Source organism: Procambarus clarkii, chromosome 35, assembly GCF_040958095.1.
Source record: "Procambarus clarkii isolate CNS0578487 chromosome 35, FALCON_Pclarkii_2.0, whole genome shotgun sequence".
Lineage (NCBI taxonomy): Eukaryota > Metazoa > Arthropoda > Malacostraca > Decapoda > Cambaridae > Procambarus > Procambarus clarkii.
This window is the reverse complement of record NC_091184.1, coordinates 11,266,771-11,292,533: the sequence shown is the minus strand read 5'-3', so window position 1 is coordinate 11,292,533 and position 25,763 is coordinate 11,266,771.

Sequence of the window (25,763 nt, the reverse complement as noted above, 5' to 3'; positions counted from 1 at the left end):
GGGTGCGTCGTGAGTATACGCCCCACAAACGCCACCTTAAGAAACCGACAGTCCGTCGAGATCGGGTTCAGTGACGAAGTGGGGATTGACAATAAAAGGTTCCCCTCGCTCTCGACGTCGGGTACTGCAGTTCTACGGGTGCAAGAGTATGCCTCCTCAAGCACCCGGGCGTCAAAGTAGAAGAAGTCCAAGGGAAGAACCAGAACGAGCAAAAGGTCGGCAGGAAACGGCAAGCAGATAGGAGAAGAGGGGGGAGAAAAACGAAACAGAAGGAAAAGGAAAAGATGCCCAGCAGAATTGGAGAGGACGGCAGCAGGAGCACAAGGCTAGAAAAGGACAGAGGACTGTCCCAAGGAGCATCACACTCCGGCAGCCGCCCACTAAGCCCCCAGACGGCGACAACGAGCTGAGCGGGGAGGGGGAGGCATCTACTGAACCAACAAGGTGCCTATGGAGGGAGAAATTGTCAGCAGTAGAATCTAAATGATGGAGGTCAAAGTACTTCAAGGGAGTAAGTCAAAGTATCAAGGGACCTAGAATGTGGAATGATCTTCCCAACCATGTTAAAGACTGTACCTCTCTCAACCAGTTTAAGATAAAAACGAAGCTATACCTAATAAATTCCCTGTAACCTACCTTACCCCTCTATTGTCAACCAATGTGTTTTTTTTTAAATGACGCTGTTTGTCGACCGAATTGTATTTGTGCTGCTTTTTCAGCCATGTTCCCCCCTTTTTATCTCTTTTTTTTTTTATTTGTTCTCAACTCATTTTATTCTTTATGCTCAATTAGTATTAAGCTTTAGTCATTTAAGTTTTTCATGCCCGAAACGCTTTGCGTAATAGTGGCTTTAGGCATTGTATGTATTAGCCCTATCTATAAATCCATCACTCTTTGTAAAATCTCTTGTATGTATCTTACCTAAATAAACATTTGATTTGATTTGATTTTGACTTAGTCCACGTAGCAAGATCAAACAAGGCATGGTACAAATTGGTATGGGAAGGAAGCATGCGAGAGCAGCCATGGCAGGGACGGTGGTGAGAACCCCCAAGAGAGAGAGAGAGAGAGAGAGAGAGAGGGGGGGGGGTTATAAGGTGCAGTAGTCACAATGAGAGATGGAGTCGTACTAGGGGACGAGGTAGTCACCACAGGGGGCTTGGGGCTCGACCCAACCACAGAAGAGGAAGGGGAGCGGGGGAGTAGTCCAGTCTGGGCCCAATGTAGCGGGGGCTACAGAGCCCGGCTTTCCATCACAGTCCGACTCGGGGCCCTGGTCTCCCACCCCACATTTGAGAAGTTAAAAATAAGTGTCAGATATCAGCATGTAAATGAACAGGTAATTATTTCATCAACAAACAAGCCCTCATACCCACCATGGCGCCACAATTAGAGGATAAGACACCCGATAAGATGTGCCCCCCCCCCCAGGGGTGCATCGTGGATATATGCCCAGCAATCACCACTTTAAGAACCAACAGTCCATCAAGATTGGGCTCAGCAACGAAGAAAAAGAGTGACAATAAAAGTGTCCCTTTGCTCAACAATTTCGGGTACCACAGTTTTACGGGCGAGAGACTGTGCCTCACCTAACACCCAGTGTCAAAACAGAAGATGACATCTAAAAGAATGATCAAGAATAGCAAAAAGTCGCTGGGAAATAGCAATTAAAAAGGAGAATTGGGAAGGAAAAATTAAACTTAGTAGGAAAAAGCATTCAGCACAATTAGTGAAGAAGGCAGCAGGAGCATAAGGCTTCAAAAGGACAGAGGACACTGTCCCATGGAGCATCACACACTAGCATCCGCCAACCAAGCCCCCTCACGATGGCAACGAGCTGGAAAGGGAGGGAGAGATGAAAAAGACGAGAGGGTGAAGAATACTGCCCGGTGAGACACCAGTGTTTATGGGCAGAGTGGGAAAATTGGAATCATTCACAGAGACATACTGGAGCCTGTCACTGCATGAGGTAAGATTGTAGGTATTGGAGGGAGTGACCTCTTACTCCGTAATGTTGCAATTTAAGAAAGTTAATGTGTTTACAGTGTCAAAACGTCTTATGTAGGTCAACAAATAAATGAATAAGTTTTCCAAGGGCTGCATAAATGAAATTAATCATACTAACTGGGCATGATTGGTCCTTTTTCAGGCCTGAAGCCATTATGGGAAGAACTAAGTATAAATAGGAGTAAGGCTGCGTGTAAATTAACTTTAAAATAATTTAGACAAAATCGGCAGAATTGATATTGGTCTATAATTGTTGACTTCAGTGAGATTGCTGCTTTTATGGACTAAGGTTACTCCTGCTTTTTTTCTCAAAATATCAGGAAAGGTTTAGAGTTCAAATAATTTGTTGTAGAGCAATGCAATGGCTGGAGCTAAAAATCTAGAGGCTTTTTTTTGTAAATTAGGGTTGGTATCTCAACATACAGTATCTATGCATGGGGTTCATTCATCCACTGCAAACTACCTCAAACCCATCATCACCCAACAAAAATGTGCTATCATAACAATAAAACTGTCTTCAAACAACACCCAACCTCTCTGTTTAAAATCCCTGAACATGCTACATATACACTCGCTCTACACATTCTCTTGTGCTATTTACAAGTACAAAACCTTGTTCCTAAATGCTAACCCTGATCTGAAACTCTCCATTGATAGACGTAATAGAACCCACAAGCACCACAACATAAATATCTCTTTGATATAATTTTTTTATATAAATTGACAGTCAGGATAATATAATTGCCAATCAGACTAATATAACTTTGAATCAGGGTTTTTCACCCACAGGGTTATTGATCAATGGAACTGCCGACCCACCAAACCCATAACTGCCAAAACTGTGCTGAATTTCAAAATATACCTGGAAAAAATCATGAAGGCAAACTGGGAGGGGGAAGGGAACCTTCAACAAGCCGACGACTTCCTGTGCTCACTGAGGCTACTCGGGTTAGTGGCCCTCAGGTAAATCGGGTAAAATATTATTCCCAGACAATTACAGCATAACTGATAAAGTTAGGCTAGAGTAATAAATTTCTGGTAAATTTAGAGTGATAAATTTTTAGAGTAATATAAATTTAAATTTCATATTAACTTGACTGACAGCTATAAATGCCAATCAGCCTTCAATATGCTCTTCGGTGAAATATTTATAATCAAGAATAGAACTCATAAATAGGCCTAAACAAAAAATGAAAAATGGACATCAGTTTGCATATGAATCTCCTGAGAAGATTCCTCGATTAATATACATTTCCTTACCAATCAAATAGTGTCACCTTAAGTACATCTCAGATTGTCTTCTTCACCAACTCCAATGCTAAATAATATTACAACAAAAATGTCCATAACTTAGCTAAAGAGTATATTACATTTTAAATAAATTTCCACAGGAAGCAAAAAAAGGAAGCACATTATTTACATAAATATGAAGAAAAACATTTAAAGCTTTGTTTTACCTTTGCTAAATTAAAGAGATATTTCTATACAGTACTTAAAAGCAATTTTGAGTTTTCCTAGTGACAGCTTCTCCAGTTCTTGCTTAGTCATCTAACTTTCATAAAAGAACAATATAATAAAATACCTTCAGATCTTTACCTTTTCATTGTGAAGTGTATTTCTCAAGCAAAATATAATTACCTCTGAAGAACATCCAACTGGCATTGTGATAGCACACTGTTAGATTAAAGGTAAGATAATATACCATTATCTGCCTCATTATCCTTCAACATTCTCTTAATTACCTTCCACACTCTAAGTGTTTAGCCTATTATCTGCATGTATCATCTTGTGCCTCTTCATATTATCAAGACGACTGAATCTCTTCCCACACTCTGGACACTCGTGAGGTTTGTCACCTGAATGCACTAACATGTGCCTTATAATAGTTCCACGTTCTCTAAATTTTTTGCCACACTCGGCACATTGAAAAGGTCTCTCATCCGCATGCACCATCCTGTGACGCTTCATATGTCCACGCTCACTGAATCTCTTCCCACACTCTGGACACTCGTGAGGCTTGTCACCTGAATGCACTAACATGTGAGTCTTCATATGTCTATGCTCACTGAATTTCTTCCCACACTCTGGACATTCATGAGGTTTCTCACCTGAATGCACTAACATGTGAGTCTTCATACTTCCACCTTGACTGAATCTCTTCCCACACTTTGGACATTCATGAGGTTTGTCACCTGAATGCACTAACATGTGCCTTATAATAGTTCCACGTTCTCTAAATTTTTTGCCACACTCGGCACATTGAAAAGGTCTCTCATCCGCATGCACTAACATGTGCCTTATAATAGTTCCACGTTCTCTAAATTTTTTGCCACACTCGGCACATTGAAAAGGTCTCTCATCCGCATGCACCATCCTGTGAGTCTTCATATGTCCACGCTCACTGAATCTCTTCCCACACTCTGGACACTCGTGAGGCTTGTCACCTGAATGCACTAACATGTGAGTCTTCATATGTCCATGCTGACTGAATTTCTTCCCACACTCTGGACATTCATGAGGTTTCTCACCTGAATGCACTAACATGTGAGTCTTCATACTTCCACTTCGACTGAATCTCTTCCCACACTCTGGACATTCATGAGGTTTCTCACCTGAATGCACTAACATGTGAGTCTTCATACTTCCACCTTGACTGAATCTCTTCCCACACTCTGGACACTCGTGAGGTTTATCACCTGAATGCACTAACATGTGAGTCTTCACATGTGAAGGCCAGGTGAATACCTTCGGACACTGTGGACACTGGTGAGTCTTCATCTTCTTTATGACAGGTGCAGTTTGTGTGAAGGTTTTCTCCCCCGGATGTTGGGAGAAGCGTCAAGGCTTGAGTGTTGTTTCTTAGAGTTAGACTTCATGTGAGCACAAGGCGGTCAATGGTGGTGCTTCTTCTTTATGATAGGTACAGTGTGTGTCAAGGTTTTCCCTTAATGCTCGTGCTGGACATCACCGGCGGATGCTGCTAAAATGGCGGCGGTTGTTTACCCTCTCATCACCTGAGCGTTCCAATGTTTTTGTCTGGTTCCACATATCATTTTTCCTACTTCTTATTTTTGTTTATAACTGGTCATTTACAATTAACACTTGTATTTATATTCATGTTTTTCAATCAAAGAATGTACTTGAAATTGTTTTTTTAAACAAAAAGCCACATGATTATACTTTTTGAAGGAAATAGCTCTCCCACAGTGGATGCACTACATGCGCAGAGTTGACCAACAGGAGTTTCCTATTCACTTTTATATATATATATATATATATATATATATATATATATATATATATATATATATATATATATATATATATATATATATATATATATATATATATATATATATATATATATATATTTATATATATATATATATATATATATATATATATGTCGTACCTAGTAGCCAGAACGCACTTCTCAGCCTACTACGCAAGGCCCGATTTGCCTAATAAGCCAAGTTTTTCTGATTTAATATACTTTCTCTAATTTTTCTCTTATGAAATGTTGAAGCTACCCATTTCATTATATATGAGGTCAATTATTTTTTATTGGAGTTAAAATTAACGTAGATATATGACCGAACCTAACCAACCCTACCTAACCTAACCTAACCTATCTTTATATATAAGGTTAGGTTAGGTAGCCGAAAAAGTTAGGTTAGGTTATGTTAGGTAGGTTAGGTAGTCGAAAAACAATTATTTCATGAAAACTTGGCTTATTAGGCAAATCGGACCTTGCATAGTAGGCTGAGAAGTGCGTTCTGGCTACTAGGTACGACATATATATATATATATATATATATATATATATATATATATATGTCGTACCTAGTAGCCAGAACGCACTTCTCAGCCTACTATGCAAGGCCCGATTTGCCTAATAAGCCAAGTTTTCATGAATTAATTGTTTTTCGACTACCTAACCTACCTAACCTTACCTCACCTAACATTTTCGGCTACCTAACATAACCTAACCTATAAAGATAGGTTAGGTTAGGTTAGGTAGGGTTGGTTAGGTTCAGTCATATATCTACGTTAATTTTAACTCCAATAAAAAAAAATGACCTCATACATAATGAAATGGGTAGCTTTATCATTTCATAAGAAAAAAATTAGAGAAAATATATTAATTCATGAAAACTTGGCTTATTAGGCAAATCGGGCCTTGCATAATAGACCAAAAAGTGAGTTCTGGCTACTAGGTACGACATATACATATATATTTATATATATATATATATATATATATATATATATATATATATATATATGTCGTACCTAGTAGCCAGAACTCACTTCTGAGCCTACTATGCAAGGCCCGATTTGCCTAATAAGCCAAGTTTTCATGAATTAATTGCTTTTCGACTACCTAACCTACCTAACCTAACCTAACCTAACTTTTTCGGCTACCTAACCTAACCTAACCTATAAAGATAGGTTAGGTTAGGTTAGGTAGGGTTGGTTAGGTTCGGTCATATATTTACGTTAATTTTAACTCCAATAAAAAAAAATTCACCTCTTACATAATGAAATGGGTTGCTTTATCATTTCATAAGAAAAAAATTAGAGAAAATATAATATTTCATGAAAACTTGGCCTATTAGGCAAATCGGGCCTTGCATTGTAGGCTGAAAAGTGAGTTCTGGCTACTAGGTACGACATATATATTTATATATATATATATATATATATATATATATATATATATATATATATATATATATATTATATATATATATATATATATATATATATATATATTTATGTCGTACCTAGTAGCCAGAACTCACTTCTCAGCCTACTATGCGAGGCCCGATTTGCCTAATAAGCCAAGTTTTACTGAATTAATATATTTTCTCTAATTTTTTTCTTATGAAATGATAAAGCTACCCATTTCATTAAGTATGAGGTCAATTTTTTTTTATTGGAGTTAAAATTAACGTAGATATATGACTGAACCTAACCAACCCTACCTAACCTAACCTAACCTATCTTTATAGGTTAGGTTAAGTTAGGTAGCCGAAAACGTTAGGTTAGGTTAGGTTAGGTAGGTTAGGTTGTCGAAAAAACATTAATTCATGAAAACTAGGCTTATTAGGCAAATTGGGCCTTGCATAGTAGGCTGAGAAGTGAGTTCTGGCTACTAGGTACGACATTTATATATATATAAATATATATATATATATATATATATATATATATATATATATATATATATATATATATATGTATATATATATATAAGGTCAATTCAATTTCTTTATTATGCACCCCAAAGGATTACAGAGGCACATAATCGGTTCAAGAACTGAACCTTCTACTTCGTTTAGCTAAGCAAATAACATTTTTTTACGCTAGTTACAAAATTATTAATGTTATATACATGTATACACTCTCATACATACATGTACATATATATATATATATATATATATATATATATATATATATATATATATATATATATATATATATATATATATATATATATTTATATATATATATATATATATATATATATATATATATATATATATATATTTATATATATATATATATATATATATATATATATATATATATATATATATATATATATATATATATATATATATATATTTATATATATATATATATATATATATATATATTTATATATATATATATATATATATATATATATATATATATATATATATATATATATATATATATATATATATGTATATATTGTGACGATAATCTCCTTCAAGAGATTGAGCCTGCTCTTCCCTCCACAAATACGTCGCAACAAATATATAAAACTACTATGGAAGAAATGTCCAAGAACGACAACAACATCTCCAAGGTTTGCCAGAGCGCAAAACGTATGCAGCCAGGAACACCTGCTCAGACTCAAACCGCCAAACTACCCGTCTTGCTGCCGGCTCCTCTGATTGGTCGCCGGTCGGGCTGCAACTGCACTCTACCCCCCCCCATACTACTTGATGTCTGGGGCCACCACGACCTCAGTCCTCAGAATATTCCGTGCTTTCACAGTTAACACTTCTCCCTGCTAGACGTAAGCTTTAGCGTACGTATACTGAGAGAGGTGATAGCTTAAAGCCAATATTCCAGCACCTTTCATATACTTGAATATTGCACTTCTTGTTATTTTGTCTTAACGTAACTTTTCATTGTGTCATTTAATTATTCTTATTATTTTGATTGATTGATTTTATTATACGAATTTGTTTGTCCATTTTATTCATGTTTTATTTCTTTAACGTAATTAAAATTCCATTGTTAAAATTTACTTGTGTTTTGTGTGTCTTCTCCTTACCTTACCACAGACGAAGTTCCAGATTTTCTATTTTTTTTAATACTATGTGACGAGGCCATACCCCTAGCTTTGAACAGCCGAACACCAACGCGTTACCGTCACATATTATATGGGGGCCTGTCCTAGGAGCTTCACTCGGGTACTGGTGCCAAGTGGTAATTTATGGTAAGCGTATTTAACTTTGTTAACGTAGCTTTTACTATTTTTCATATTCAATTTCATTTTTTATAAGGTGCGGTGTATTGTGCATTACGAGAGTAACATATGGTGAAGGTGAGACAACTTTGGATTACGTGGTGACTGTAGGCCGCAGTCATACTCTTAATTGGTCATCTCTCCCTCCGTGTTATTACTCGTGTTTACCATCTTTGTCCCTTGGATATTTCTCATTTTTGACAGATCATCATATTGGTACCCTGGTACTGTGGTCTGCCCCGGGTCAAGAGTACCCAATCTTCTGCAATCTGACTGTAGGAGGACAAAGAGGGCCATAGTTCCTCTAGCTCGAACTTTAGTTGCTGAATTGGGACCTCAGCAGCAGTTCTCGTCACCAGTTAACACCTCGCACCCCTACACGTCAGTCAGAGATGATGATACATACAACGGTAGGGAATTAGCTTACTTTTTCAGAGCACAAAAGTTCGCTAATTCTGTAAGTATCATATTAAATTCAGTAGGAAAAACTTGCTTTATGTCCTATAGAGACTTGGCAAGGTATGCCTACATCCTTGGACTACCAATTTTACTTTTGAGGCAATTTACTGTTTCATTTGTTTTCGAAACTCTGTTTCATTTGTTAGTAGGATTTTCTTGCCCTTATCCTCTTACATGAGTACCGGGTACAAGATTTCCTGCGCCCTTGATTTAATTTAATCATTTAACATCTTTTACTTAACTTTAATTGTTAAAGATCCCACAGGATAGGTACCAGTTGCCACGTTGTCCTGTTTCTGACATTCACTATTGAATATTCGTGTACCTTTATTTGCTAATTTCACCATGTTTCGTCTCCAAGCTTTCCGTGCAGATCCAGCAGGTGCAATAGGGACTTTAAGTCGTGCCAAGAAGACTGAATTACAAACTCTTGCACATGAGTATCAACTAGAAGTTCCCTACCAAGCCAACAAAGATGACCTACACAACCTGTTGCTGGATTACTATTTAGAGCAAGGTAAGATAGACTCTGAAACTCATGAAACTTACTATATTACAGATAAAACTGATTTGGCGACGATGAAACTCAAACTAGAGCTGGCCAAGATTGAAGAACGAACAGCTGCCATACGGAGGGAAGAACAAGAACGAGAAATCACCCTCAGAGAACGCGAAGCTGCTTTGAAGAGAGACGAACAAGAACGCGAAGCTGCTTTGAGGAGAGACGAACAAGAACGTGAAGCTGCCTTGAGGAGAGAAGAACACGAACGTGGAATCGCCCTCCAGGAACGTGAGGTTGCACTACTCCGTGAACGTGAGAGAGTACAGCTCGAAACCAAACAACGCGAGTTAGAGATGCAACGCGAACATGACAAGCAACAAGCGACTCTGGCTCTAGAGTGTCGTCAACGTGAAATCGCCTTGGAAACTTCACACTTCACTCAACGCCAGCAAGCTACTGCCAATCTTCCCGTCAGTTTTAATATATCACATGCAAGTAAGTTAATGCCATCCTTTGTAGAAGCAGAAGTTGATGTGTTCTTTACCACCTTTGAAACCCTTGCTAATCAACTCAGTTGGCCTGTCGACCAATGGGCCACACTTCTCAGAGTTCATCTTACAGGTAGAGCTGCAGTCACACTCAGTACTTTGGCGTCTGAGAATGACTACCACACTCTGAAACAAGCAGTGTTGGACGCCTACCTCCTCTCTACTGAAAGTTATAGAAGGAAATTCCGTGACCACCTGAAGGCAAGTACCACTACCTTCCTCGAGTTTGCTAACACGAAACGGAGGTATTTCATGAAATGGCTGGAAGCAGCACATGTCTCTACTTTTGCAGAACTCGTCAACCTGATGCTTGTTGAAGAATTCTTGAGACGTGTGCCGCCTCCTGTCCGCCTCTACTTAGCAGATAAAGAAGAAACCGACTACCTGAAGTGTGCTAAGTCGGCTGACACTTACAGCCTCATCCACCGGCTGACACCCGAACCATCCTCCAGTAAGAAGTCGTGGTACAGTTACGAGAAAGTGAGCCCCGATCAAGCTGGTTCACAACTGTACTGCAAGTATTGTAGACTCTATGGACATACCATAGACAAGTGTGGTAAGTCTCAATACAAGGGAACCACTGACCAACAAAAACCCAAACCAACTCCTCCTAAGTCCGGTAAGCCTGTGATGAATGTTGGTGTTGATGTTAATGATCTTTCTCTTTTCAGTAACCACCTGTATACTGGAACTGTCTCTGCCAACGGTTCAAATCCGGAGGGACGTTTCAAATTGAAGATCTTGAGGGACACAGCGGCTCTTCAATCGATCATCTTGAAGTCGGCTGTGCCCAACATCACCTACACCGGAGAAACTGTCTTCATCACTGACCTCACTGCTACCACTCCATACCCTCTCGCCAGAGTCCACCTGGATTGTCCCTACGTGAAAGGAGAAGTCCAAGTCGCCGTCAGGGAAAAGCCTTTTCCCATGCCTGGAGTGCAACTTCTCCTAGGCAATGACTTGGCAGAAGACCTGCAACCGACCAACCTGATCGTCATGGACAAACCCCAGGTGTGTAACTCTGTGCCAAGTAACCCTATTCTAGAGTATGTTCCAGCAGAGGTTCAAGAGAGTGATGAAGTTTCTCCTCCGGTTCTCGTGACCACCCGTGCACAAGCCGCACGTCCACAGCCAGCTGACTCTACTGCTACCGCTGTCCCTCAAGACCCTCAGAAACTCCCCCCGCATCTGACCAAGTTGGAGTTCCGTAAGTTGCAGAGGGAAGATCTTACTTTAACACCATTGTTTTTCCAGGCTGAGACTCAACCCGACAGTATTCCTGGGTTCTTCCTAGAGAACGACTTGCTCTACCGCAGATATAGACCCAGTAAACTGAAGGAGGAGGACGATTGGGCCAACATCGAACAACTTGTGATTCCCACCAGCCTGCGGCCCACTATTCTACACCTGGCCCACGGAGCACTCTCCCACTACGGCTTCAACAAGACTTACCATGGAATTCGTCAAGACTACTACTGGCCAGGTATGGTAAATAACGTCAAACAGTACGTAAAACAGTGTCATACATGTCAGATGGCAGGCAAACCGAACATCTCCATTCCCAGAGCGCCACTGATTCCCATACAGGTGCCTGCGGAACCTTTCCACAGACTCATAATAGACTGTGTCGGTCCTTTACCTCGGACCAGTTCAGGTAACGCCTACATCCTAACCATCCTGTGTCCTACCACCAGATTTCCCATAGCAGTTCCAGTGAAGAACATCACGGCTGCTACGGTTATAAAACATCTATTGAAGATCTTCACTCAATACGGATTTCCCAGAGAGATTCAGAGCGACTGTGGTACCAACTTCACCAGTGATCTCTTCAAAAGGACACTGGAGGAGTTCAACATCAAACAGGTATTGTCCAGCCCCTATCATCCTGCTTCACAGGGTTCTCTTGAACGTAGTCATCAGACAATCAAAGCACTCTTGAAAAAGTTTTGTAGTGAAACCTCGAAGGATTGGGATAAGCAGATTGACCTTATAATGTGTATTTTCAGAAGTCTCCCCAATGAGTCCCTAGGAGTATCTCCTTATGAGATGTTCTACGGCCGTAAGTGCCGTACTCCCCTTAAGGCTTTCAAAGACTCTCTCCGAGATGCCACCTTCAGTGAGCACCAGAATGTGCCCCAGTTTCTTCAAAACCTTCAACACATTCTAGAGAGAGTCCACCGCTTTGCCCATGATAATCTATTGAAAGCCCAGGAGAGAATGAAGACTCATTATGACCAGACCAGCAAAGTAAGAAAATTCAAGCCGGGAGACTTCGTCCTTGCATATTTCCCTATCCCAGGTTCACCTTTACAAAACAGGTTTTCAGGACCCTACCGCGTCAAAGAGTGCAGGAATAACAACAACTACGTAATAGAGACTCCAGATAGGCGGCGGAAGACCCAGCTGTGCCACGTCAACCTCCTGAAGCAATATAATGGTACTCCTCCCACTGTCCTAATAAACTGTTCTACCTTAACAGAACCCTACATCCACAGTGAGACCTTCCCAGCTTCTCCTCCCGAAAGCACTGACAAGGAGTCAGCGCTTTCTAATTCCGAAATCCTTAATAATCTTCCCAAATGCTTTCAGGATAATAATCGTGCTCCTTTGCCCTATTCTAATTCCACTCTCACCTCGTCAGATAAGCCCTTCATCCTCCATGTCGACGCCAGTGGTACCGACATTGGTGGTGTCGCGATGCAGCAACGAGGTGAGGAGAATACACCTGTCGGCCACTACTGCTACAAGGAACTACGGAACAATTGGCAAGGAACTACTCTTCCTCATCCTGAAGCTTCAGCACTTCCCTCCACACCTGAAAAGTGCTCGGTCCACCATCAACACGGACCACACCACCCTACACCTCCTGCAGCACGCCCACTTCTCATCTCAACGTCTTCTACTATGGGCTTGCTAACTGCAGAAATTCAACCTGGAGACACGCTATACCAAGAGTCTGACAACATCTTAGCCCATGATCTCTCCAGAGTGTATGAAATAGAAGCAACTCCATCCATTACTCCACCACATAACGACGTACTTCTTCCAGAACCGTAGGCTTCGGGGGAGAGTTGTGACGATAATCTCCTTCAAGAGATTGAGCCTGCTCTTCCCTCCACAAATACGTCGCAACAAATATATAAAACTACTATGGAAGAAATGTCCAACAACGACAACAACATCTCCAAGGTTTGCCAGAGCGCAAAACGTATGCAGCCAGGAACACCTGCTCAGACTCAAACCGCCAAACTACCCGTCTTGCTGCCGGCTCCTCTGATTGGTCGCCGGTCGGGTTGCAACTGCACTCCACCCCCCCATACTACTTGATGTCTGGGGCCGCCACGACCTCAGTCCTCAGAATATTCCGTGCTTTCACAGTTAACACTTCTCCCTGCTAGACGTAAGCTTTAGCGTACGTATACTGAGAGAGGTGATAGCTTAAAGCCAATATTCCAGCACCTTTCATATACTTGAATATTGCACTTCTTGTTATTTTGTCTTAACGTAACTTTTCATTGTGTCATTTAATTATTCTTATTATTTTGATTGATTGATTTTATTATACGAATTTGTTTGTCCATTTTATTCATGTTTTATTTCTTTAACGTAATTAAAATTCCATTGTTAAAATTTACTTGTGTTTTGTGTGTCTTCTCCTTACCTTACCACAGACGAAGTTCCAGATTTTCTATTTTTTTTTAATACTATGTGACGAGGCCATACCCCTAGCTTTGAACAGCCGAACACCAACGCGTTACCGTCACAATATATATATAAGGTCAATTCAATTTCTTTATTATGTACCCCAAAGGATTACAGAGGCACATAATCAGTTCAAGAACTGAACCTTCTACTTCGTTTAGCTAAGCAAATAACATTTTTTTTACGCTAGTTACAAAATTATTAATGTTATATACATGTATACACTCTCATACATACATGTACATATATATATATATATATATATATATATATATATATATATATATATATATATATATATATATATATATATATATATATATATATATATATATACACGTATATATATATAGAAACACATACATATCTAATCACCCACACAAATACACACATCAATAATCTTTGTGTCACAAGTGATCAACAAGAGGCTCACAGGTACATTGGGATAGAGAGGATACATAGCATAGTAATTACATTTTTGTAAATAAGGAACATAAGGAGTCAACAGGCCGTTGAGTCGCTTCGCCAGTCTGTACGTGGGTGTGGGTATCTGGCTAATGATTGGCCGAAGTGGGTTTCCAGGCTTGTGTGTCTTGACATTTCCATACGCATATCCAGGTTTATATTCCCCAATGATCTTTGGCAGGTGGAGTCCGGATTTCTTGGCGTTCACAGTTTCGATCAGTTTGTTGACCTTTGCTTTCAACTCGGCTGTAGTGTCCTTCGTTACCCTTTGGAACTTAGTTTGGTCAGAGAGTATGAGGTTCATTTTCGCCAGATATTCGTCTTTTTTAAGAATGACATATATTGGCGACTTGTCACCTCTCCTGACAACTATCTCTTGTTCTCACGAAGGCTTTTAGCTGCCGCTTTGAGCTCGGGGGACAGTATGGTGCTTCTGTAATTGCCTCGATTCTTTCCTCCTTCTGCAATAAGTTCTGCTTGTAAGGTATCTTTGGTAGTGACCTTCTTTTGTGTCTCGAGGTCGAATATGTCGTCCAACAGAATTTCCAACTCTACTTTCCGGGCCATCTCACTCGGTCTGGACATAACGTGACAGTTTATGCCCAGATTTAGGAGAGTGACTTGGTCCTCAGTGAGGTTAATTCCTGCAAGGTTCAGGAAGCCATCTCTTGGTCGTGGAATTGCCATAGGTCCTCCATATAATATGGAGGACCTATATATAACCTCCATATAATATGGAGGACCTATGGCAATTCCACGACCAAGAGATGGCTTCCTGAACCTTGCAGGAATTAACCTCACTGAGGACCAAGTCACTCTCCTAAATCTGGGCATAAACTGTCACGTTATGTCCAGACCGAGTGAGATGGCCCGGAAAGTAGAGTTGGAAATTCTGTTGGACGACATATTCGACCTCGAGACACAAAAGAAGGTCACTACCAAAGATACCTTACAAGCAGAACTTATTGCAGAAGGAGGAAAGAATCGAGGCAATTACAGAAGCACCATACTGTCCCCCGAGCTCAAAGCGGCAGCTAAAAGCCTTCGTGAGAACAAGGAGATAGTTGTCAGGAGAGGTAACAAGTCGCCAATATATGTCATTCTTAAAAAAGACGAATATCTGGCGAAAATGAACCTCATACTCTCTGACCAAACTAAGTTCCAAAGGGTAACGAAGGACACTACAGCCGAGTTGAAAGTAAAGGTCAACAAACTGATCGAAACTGTGAACGCCAAGAAATTCGGACTCCACCTGCCAAAGATCATTGGGGAATATAAACCTGGATATGCGTATGTAAATGTCAAGACACACAAGCCTGGAAACCCACTTTGGCCAATCATTAGCCAGATACCCACACCCACGTACAGACTGGCGAAGCGACTCAATGGCCTGCTGACTCCTTATGTTCCTTGTGCCTTCAGCCTGAAGTCTCCAAAGGAATTTGTTGACTTACTGCGGGGCACACGGGCCACAGGGATAAGAGCCTCGTTGGACGTTGAATCGCTGTTTACCAACGTACCTGTGGACGAGACAATCGGGATGATAGCCGACAGAGTGTATCGTGATCCAGCCTGTACTCCTCTTGACATACCCGAAAATATTCTAAGGAAACTACTCCAAGCTTGTACTAAAGAGGCACCCTTCTTGAGCCCGGATGGGCACATGTATAAGCAAGTAGATGGGGTCGCCATGGGTTCTCCCCTAGGTGTCCTGTTTGCAAACTTCTACATGGGTACCATCGAGCAAAAAGTCTTAGTCGACATGAACTTGAAACCGGCCATATACTGCAGGTATGTTGACGACATTTTTACACAGGTACCTGATGTCAGACATCTGCAGGAGCTGAAGGAGGCATTTGAGCAGAGTTCCGTGCTGCGTTTCACTTACGAGATGGAAAAGGATGGGAAGCTGCCCTTTCTAGATGTAACAGTCATGGAAAAGAGCGGAGGTTTCCACACTGCAGTCTACACTAAGGAAACGAGCATAGGAATGTGCCTAAATGCCAACAGCGACTGCCCAGACAGGTACAAGAGGAGTGTTGTTAACGCATATGTCGACCGTGCTCTCAGCCACAGCTCAGAATGGAAGCAAGTCGATGAAGAACTCTGTAGGGTAAGGCAGGTCCTAGTCAACAACGGCTTCTCCAATGGTTTCGTCGAAGACATCATAAGAAGGAAAGTGAAACGCCATGCAACCTCTGAAGAGACAACTAACACAACACCTATACCCCCTATTAGACTATTTTACAGGAACTTCTTTTCCACAGCTCATAAAACAGAGGAAAGGGTCCTGAAAGATATTGTTAATAGAAACGTTATCTCTACAGACAAAAATTAGAGGATACAACTGACGATTTACTATAAAACCAGAAAAACGGCCAGCCTACTCATGAGAAACTCTCCAGACACAAAGCAGAACGCTTTAAAAGAGACCAACGTCGTCTATGCCTTCAAATGCCCACTTGGGGACTGTAAGCTCCAAAAAAAAACAGTATATAGGCAAGACAACAACATCTCTTTCTAGGCGTTTAATGATGCATAAACAACAGGGCTCCATTAAGGAACATATAATCTCTTCCCACAACCAAACCATCGCCAGAGAAATCCTAGTAAACAACACAGAAATCATCGATAGATACAGCGACAGCAGGCGGCTTGACATTTGCGAGGCACTACACATTAAGAAGTCAACACCAGCAATCAACAGCCAATTAATGCACAACTATATTCTACCCACCTCAAGACTCCGCTCCAATATAGAAGCATCAAGAAATATGGACCAATAGGCTTTCTACAATCACTTCCATTTCAATACCCATTGTTTCATGTTTTTTTTTTTTTTTTTTTTTTTTGAGATATATACAAGAGTTGTTACATTCTTGTACAGCCACTAGTATGCGTAGCGTTTCGGGCAGGTCCCTGGAATACGATCCCCTGCCGCGAAGAATCGTTTTTTCATCCAAGTACACATTTTACTGTTGCGTTAAACAGAGGCTACAGTTAAGGAATTGCGCCCAGTAAATCCTCCCCGGCCAGGATACGAACCCATGACATAGCGCTCGCGGAACGCCACCTCACCCCATCCACCTCACTCAAATGTAGATATAAACAAAAATCGAAGATGTGTAAGTTCTATTCAGTTGTGTATTTGTAAATTAAAGTCTTTGAAAATGTAATAAGTTTTACGAAACGCGCTCGTGTCGCGTCAGACTAGAAATAAAAATGAATTTTTGAGAATTGATTTTTGAATTACCTCCAACAGTGAAAAGAAATGTACGAAAGATTGAGAAAATTCGTGTTAGAATTATTAATCTTACTTTTTCGGTCATATTTAATAATATATGTCTACAGGAAAGACTGCTACCAAAATATACTAATATATATATATATATATATATATATATATATATATATATATATATATATATATATATATATATATATATATATATATATATATATATATATATATATATATATTGTCGGGGGTCTACAGCTTGTGAGGGGGGGCGAGTAACAGTATATAAGATATCCTAGTACATTATCCTGGAGCGAACTGCGGCCCGGACGGCAATCCTCAGGTCGCTAACCTCCCTTTCTGGAGGAGCCAATCTGCAAGTCCTTCGCACATACTATGTACAGGCAGTCAGATCAGTGATCGATTGTGCCGCACCTGCACTCACAAATCTATCACACCAACAGTGGAAAAAGATTGAAGTTGCCCAAAACAATGCTATGAGAGCCGCACTGGTAGCCCCCATGTGGACCAGGGGCCGGATTCAGGAAGGTACTTACGAAGGTTTTTCCTCTTAGCTAAGAGCGTTTTCCGTCTTAGCGCCTTCGTGGTGGCTACGTCCGTATTCAAGTAGGTACCCTAAGTGGAAAAACCTTCGTAAGTTCAAACCGGGATTTAAGTGTGGTTTCGACCACTCGTAGCTTTACGTAAACTGGATATAAGTCATTTTTTCTCTACTACATAACACTGGGATCGATTTATGATATTGGAACATGACCAAAATATTATAGCTGGTGAATCTAGTGAAGAGTAGTCCTTCGTGTTAGTTATAAATGCATTCTCTGCTTGAAACTTGAAGTAAATATGTGTTTGATGATAGTAGAATTAGTTTTATAATAGCAAGATATTATACCAGTAGTTATTAAGTAAATAAACACTGGTGAACATGAAATATGAGAGAAGGTGATGAGCCCTGCCTGATGGGATCATTTACTATCACCAAATGCCCCTGTTCACCTAGTAGTAAGGGTGTACCTTAGCTATACATACCCATTTCTAATTTATTTAGTTTGGTTTTATTTTGAAATTAAATCTGGGTTAGACATAAAATAAAAATATGCTGCACAAATGATGTTAGGTAAGGAAAAGGGTAAAAATGTCAAAAACTTTATTCATTGAATACTTAAAGCTATAATTATGACTATATAGATTATTAAAAAAGAAAGAGGGTAGTAGGGGTCCAAGACCTCTTCCTGTTATACAATTTGGGTGTGGAACAAGTAATTATCAAAAGAAGGCACCATGCCGGGAAGGCTATGTTGCAGTAAGGCAGTGAGGTGAGGCAGCTACTTATTTCAGAAATGCTTATTTTATTTACCTTATAAGCTGAGGCAACTTATTTTATTTGAGGAATACTCGGCTGATTCCTCTACATTTAGCATGGAACAAATTTGTGTCCAAGACCTCTTCTTGTTACTCAATTTGGCTGTGTGTAACCAAACTAGAAGTGCTCTACAAATCAAGGGACCCAGAATGTGGAATGACCTCCCGAATCATGTCAAAGGCTGTACCTCTCTAAACCAGTTTAAGAGTTAAACCAAGTACTGCCTAATTAACTCCATGTAACCTAACTTACCTCCTAAATGTCAACCCATGTCTTGCTATTTTTTAAACAACGCTGTTCACCAACATGTGCTATGTGCCGAAATGCTATGAGTATTAGAGGCTTTAGGTATTGTATGTACTAGCTCTGCCTATAAATCCAACATTATGTTTGTAAATCAACTGTATGTACTTTTCCTGAATAAAATATATTTATTATTTATTTTTAAATCAGTAAGTATTAAAAGAAGGCACCAAGCTGGGAAGGCTATGTAGCACCATTGTGTGTAACAATAAACCAAATTTTTTTTTAACAAATAATGCACCTGTATGGGAAAACAAATCCTGTCAGCTGTAAAAATATTGATGCAGTTATATAAATGAAAAATATAATGAAAGAAATATTACTGGTTTATTTTTATCCTATCTTTTTGTACTGTACAGTATATCCAAGGAAGTGAAAAATTGAGACATAATGCACAATTTATTGAATGATTAGCATAGATTAGCAGTTCAAAAGAAATATGACTTGTATTACATATCAACATGAGATCTTAATGATCCATGGTCAACATGATTTAATAAGGATAATACAGTACTGTATTTGTAATAATACAGACTATAATTTAAAATCTTTATTACTGATTTTTTTATTAAGAAGATTAGGTATACACAGCAATGTGCTGCTACCCTATTCTATATGGAATATTACACAGTGTAGATAAAAAACTAGCTATAAGTTTATCTAATACTCCCATCTCACAGGATGGTTAGACATACTGTACATGGAATCAATTTAGAAAATACCAGCCTCAATACAAAAAACTAATCAACTCTAACTAAACAACTCTAAGCAATTTTCACAAGAGGTAAGCACTGAATCATGGAAACATTATATTATTTTTTATTTTATTTTATTTTATTTATATATATACAAGAAGGTTAATTGGGTTTGTGAGAATACATTGGATAGTACAGTAATTACATTCTTGTAAAGCCACTAGTACGCGCAGCGTTTCGGGCAGGTCCTTAATCTAGCAGATAATTTTAAGTAGGTAATTTCAATCAGAATCGATAAATGAAAGATACATTACAAGAGAAAAATGAGATGAGAGAGATAAGTAAGTATATTAAAGCACATTGTTATATTAAAGCTCTGATTGATTACATTGACAGCTTGATTAGTAATTTAAACAAGATTAACAGACACCATACAGCAGATTGACAGCACATATAAGACAGCAATGATCACAATGGTAAAGATGTTCAGAATGGGTACATAAAGATTGGAAGACTGGGTAGCAAAAGATACAGATAAACAAGATTCATAAACACCATACAATAGAATGGCAGCACATATAAGAAAACAGCAATGATCTCAATGGTAAAGATGTTCAAATTGGGAACAAAAAGGTTGGGAGATTGGGTAGCAATAGATACAGTGCAATTTTAAGGCAAAAAGAGAAAAACTATGAAGATGAAATTAGGTACTTTTTAGTATTGATTTTGAATGATGTAAAAGTTGGACAGCTTTTCAATTCAGTAGGGAGTGAGTTCCATAAACTGGGTCCCTTTATTTGCATAGAGTGTTTATAATAATAATATAATAATAATAATTTTTATTTAGGTAAAGGTACATACATAAAGAGATTTTACAAAGTTTGTTGGCTTTATAGATAGAGCTAGTACATACAATGCCTAAAGCCACTATTACACAAAGCGTTTCGGGCAGGAAAAAACACTAATGACTAAAGCTTAAAACTAATGGGTAAAAAGAATAAAATGTGTTGAGTACAAATAAAAATAGAGGTAAAAGAGGGGGGAACATTGTTGAAAAAGCAGCACAAATACAATTACAAATTATTACAGAAAATTACATTCAAACAGCGTTGATTTGAAAAACAAAAAAACAAAACAAAAAACATACATGGGTTGACAATAGAGGGGTAAGGTAGGTTACAGGGAATTTATTAGGTATAGCTTCGTTTTTAACTTAAACTGGTTGAGAGAGGTACAGTCTTTAACATGGTTGGGAAGGTCATTCCACATTCTGGGCCCCTTGATTTGTAGAGCATTTCTGGTTTGATTAAGTCGTACTCTAGGAATATCAAAACTGTATTTATTTCTGGTGTGGTGCTCATGGGTTCTGTTACAACCTTCTATGAAGCTTTTGAGATCAGGATTGGCATTATAGTTTAGCGTTTTATATATATATAATACACATGAGAGAATGTGCAGTGACTTAATGTCTAACATATTCAGAGATTTGAGTAGGGGTACCAAGTGATGTCTGGGGCCAGAATTGGATATTGTCCTAATAGCAGCTTTGTGTTGAGTAATTAGAGGACGTAAGTGATTTTGGGTAGTAGAGCCCCAAGCACAAATACCATAGTTGAGATATGGATAGATAAGGGAGTAATAGAGAGTCACCAGGGCAGGGCGTGGTACATAATATCTGATCTTAGAAAGAATGCCCACAGTTTTTGAAACTTTTTTTCATATGTTTAGAATGTGTCCCTGGAAATTCAGCTTGTGGTCAATGAGAATGCCAAGGAATTTGCCATCTAATTTGTTACAAATTTGGGTATTGTTTATTTTGAGATTTATTTGATTAGAGGATTTATTGCCAAACAGAATATAGAAAGTTTTGTCAATGTTAAGGGTAAGTTTGTTGGCAGTTAGCCACAGATGGACTTTATTTAGCTCAGTATTTACTGTGGCATTTAGAGCAAGGGGATCAGGACTGGAGTAAATGAAGGTTGTGTCATCAGCAAATAGAATTGGTTTGAGGTGTTGGGACGCATTTGGAAGGTCATTAATGTAGATGAGAAAGAGGAGAGGGCCAAGTATGCTGCCCTGGGGAACACCAATGTTGATGGGTAGGGTGGGAGAAATTGTATTATTCACAGAAACACATTGGAGCCTGTCAGTAAGGTAGGATTTGAGGTATTGTAGGGAGTGTCCTCTGACACCATAATGATGTAATTTAAGAAGAAGGTTTTGGTGGTTGACAGCATCGAAAGCTTTACGCAGGTCCACAAATAACCCAACAGGGAACTCATTTTTATCAAGAGCTGTATGAATCGAGTTAAGCATACTAATAAGTGCATCGTTAGTGCTTTTTTTGGGCCTGAAGCCATATTGGCAAGGGCTAAGTATATTGAGTTTGGCTAGATATGAGTAAAGCTGCTTATAGATTAGTTTTTTCAAACATTTTTGACAAGTTTGGCAGGATTGATATAGGTCTGTAGTTGTTAACATCTGTGAGATCACCACATTTGTGGACAGGCGTTACTCTCGCTTTTTTTAGAATATCTGGAAAGGTTTGGAGTTCAAGTGACTTGTTGAAGAGCAAAGCAATAGCAGGGGCTAAAGATCTGGAGGCTTTTTTGTAGATTAAAGTTGGTATCTCCTCAAGGGCAACAGACTTGGTTTTAAGGGAAAGGATTATCTCATTGACGTCAGTGGAATTAATAGGCTTTAGGTTCAAAGACTGTGGATAGTTCCCTGTAAGATAGTTCTTAATGTCAGTACTGGAAGATGGAATATCATTAGCAAGGGATGAACCAATGGAAGAGAAGAACCTATTGAACTCAATAGCAGAATCTGAGGCTGAAAGCTGACCATCGTTATTAGACAGGAGAGTCGGTTTGTTATTTAAAGACTTCTTTGATATCAATATTTGTGAAATTGTTCTCCAAGTTTGTTTAATGTTGCTCTTTATTTGGGTAAATTTATCTTCGTAGTATTTAGCTTTGGCTCGTCTAATTATCTTAGATAGCAATAATGAGTAATTCTTTGAGAATTCTTTGGAGACAATTCCTAACCTATACTTCTTCTCAAGGTCATGTTTCTTATTAATAGATTTAAGTATTCCCTTTGTAAGCCAGGGATTGTTAAGCCTTTTGGTTGTGACTTGTTTTGTAAGCATAGGACAGTGGGGTATTATAGAGGCTAAGAGTTTTTTGAAGAAAAGATTGAACTACTAGGTTGATGTCCTCTATGTTACCTAACTCGGACTCCCAGTTGACATTATCAGTAGCAGTTATAAAATTGTCTATAGCAGTTTCATTGTGTAGTCTAAAACGTGTCTCTCTTGACTCGAGAGGTGGTTTGCTAATGTTAGTTAAGAGAAATGTGGGGTAATGGTCTGTAGTGCTATCAGTGATTATACCTGAAGTAAGCGGAGAGGTTATGTTTGTCCAGATGTGATCTAGAGTCGTGGCAGTGCTATCAGTGATTCTAGTAGGTCTAGTGATTAAGGATATGAGGAAGCAGGAATTCATACAGTTGAGGAAGCTAACAGCAGTAGGGTGTTCTGGCTCGCAGAGGTCAATATTAAAGTCCCCTGCGATAATTAGGTGGTTTTTGTTCAGTCTGTTATCAAGTATTAGATTTCTAAGGTTTGAGTTGAATTCGGACACATCAGTGTTAGGAATTCTATAAACTGCACCCACAGACAGGATAGACTCGGCACCCTTGACTCTGAAGCTGGCGAAGATATACTCCCCATAGCAGTCTCTAGTTCTTATTTCTTTTAAGCATGTTAGTTCTTGGTGGTAGTAAAGAGCAGTGCCACCACCTCTCTGAAGTTGACGACAGTTGTGAATTGCTGAGTAGTTAGGCATGTTAAAGAGTTGAGTAGTATCCTCTTTCAACCATGTTTCAGTAAGTATAATAAAAGAGAATGTGTTGTCAATAGCTTCAATCAAGGCACTAACATCATCGAAGTGTTTACCTAGGGATCTAACGTTCAAATTGATTACAGAGATATTGTGATTATGAGTTAATACATTGTTTACATCATGTGCTGCAAAATATCTGCAATTTAGATCATTAAAGTGATTATTGTCATAGATAGTGGATAAGAGGTTAAGTTCTGGGTCTATACTTGACTGCATAAAAAAGCTGATTGCAGGAAAAACAAGAAAAAAAAAAATGTACACAATACTGTACAAAACAAACACAAAAGGGGCTTACAGGGGTACAATGGAGTAAGGGAGTATGGCTAGGCTAGGAAACCTAGGTAATAAATGAGATTAAAGAAAAAAAACATATAAACATGGACTATACAAAACACAAGATATAGATATACAAAACAAAAATATAAACAAGACTAAGCAATACAAAAAAATTGAGCAAAAATGAAAAATGAGGTAGATTGCTTACAGGTACTCTCAGGTACACTGTAAGTAACAATAGACAGAAAATATATATTAATATAGAAAAGAATGTCACAATACAATAAGATAAGCAATTACATGAACAGATGAAAAACAAATCTGCTGTAAAATAGGAAGTAATTATAGCAAAACACAATATAATAATATAACAATACAATAAGAGCTTACAAAGTATTGAGTCTGCTAAATTAGAGAATAATTATGGCAAGACACAACAAAAAATGCAAGTAAACAGAGAATTGAAACAATTAGAGGTAGAATTAAGGTCACTAGATAGCCATGGAGGATACACAAGTTTGGCGGAGAGAACAAAAAATCAGTAGAGACTGTCAAGATGAATATATAAAAAAATTTGACAAATGATAATTGTAAGTAAAATAATCTTAAAGATAATAAATTTTATTAAGCTTAGTTTTAACTTATAATTAGTATGAACTTAATTAAAAGAACAAAAATGAGATCAATAATTGATTTCAATAAATGACATAGATCAATACAAAATAAATTTAAAATATAAATGGAATAGGGTAAGATTAGATTTAAGAGTAAAATTTTACAATGAAACTGAGGTAGATGCTTGCATAAGTGCATGGAGACTTGATGGATTATTTAGGAAATTATATGAATAGGAGAACATCAGGTAAATGGTAAGGCAGAGACAGCACCTTAGACAAAGTTAGATTAAGTTAGGTTAGGCTCAGGCACTGAAAGAGTTATTTTAAGTACTGGCATTGGTCGGGTTCAGGTTTTCAGATATACCACAATCACTTAAGAAGGCCAGGAGTTGTTGGTCACATTTTATTTCATATCTTTTTCCTGTAGCTTCTTTCTTCGCAATAATCGTACCATTCCTAGTGTAGCACTGCTTGATAAGACCAGGGTTTTGTTTGCGAACTTGGCGCAGCCTGTAGAGGAGGGATCCACGCTGCTTTGTAAGACACTCATTTATATAGAGGTTGGTTTTTTTGTTTAGCAGCTGTTTGCATGAGGTCAAACTTCGCAGAGGGATTTGCAAGTTTGATGAGCATTCTCCTACAGTTACGGGGATTGTTTTTATCTATCCTAATAGCCGATTTGATTTGAACATTGACACTGATCTTTGAATTAATTAGGGTGTTGGCTATGTTACAGCAATCCTCACCTTGTTGTTCAACAGGTAGATCAGTAGAGCTAATTATCAGGGAGTCATGAAGTTGTTGTTGCTCTTGGTCATCTTTGGAAGCCGCCTGGTGAGTCTGAAGGAGATTGATCTGTTTTTCCAGCTTTTTAAGGAGGTCACTTTGAGCTGTGAGGGTTTCTTCAGCCTGAATCTTACGTATTTGATCCATTGCACCATTTGCAACAGTTTGTATGTTGAGAATTTCTTGGTTGTTGTTCATCGACGATTTAAGGAGGCAGTCTATGGTATGTTGTTGTCGGGTGACTGTGTCTTGGAGGGCCAAAATAGCTTCTGATTGCATTTTCACAAGGTTGTGCAGTTTCTGGAGCCATGGATTACTTCGGAGAGGTTTGAAGTTTAAACAGG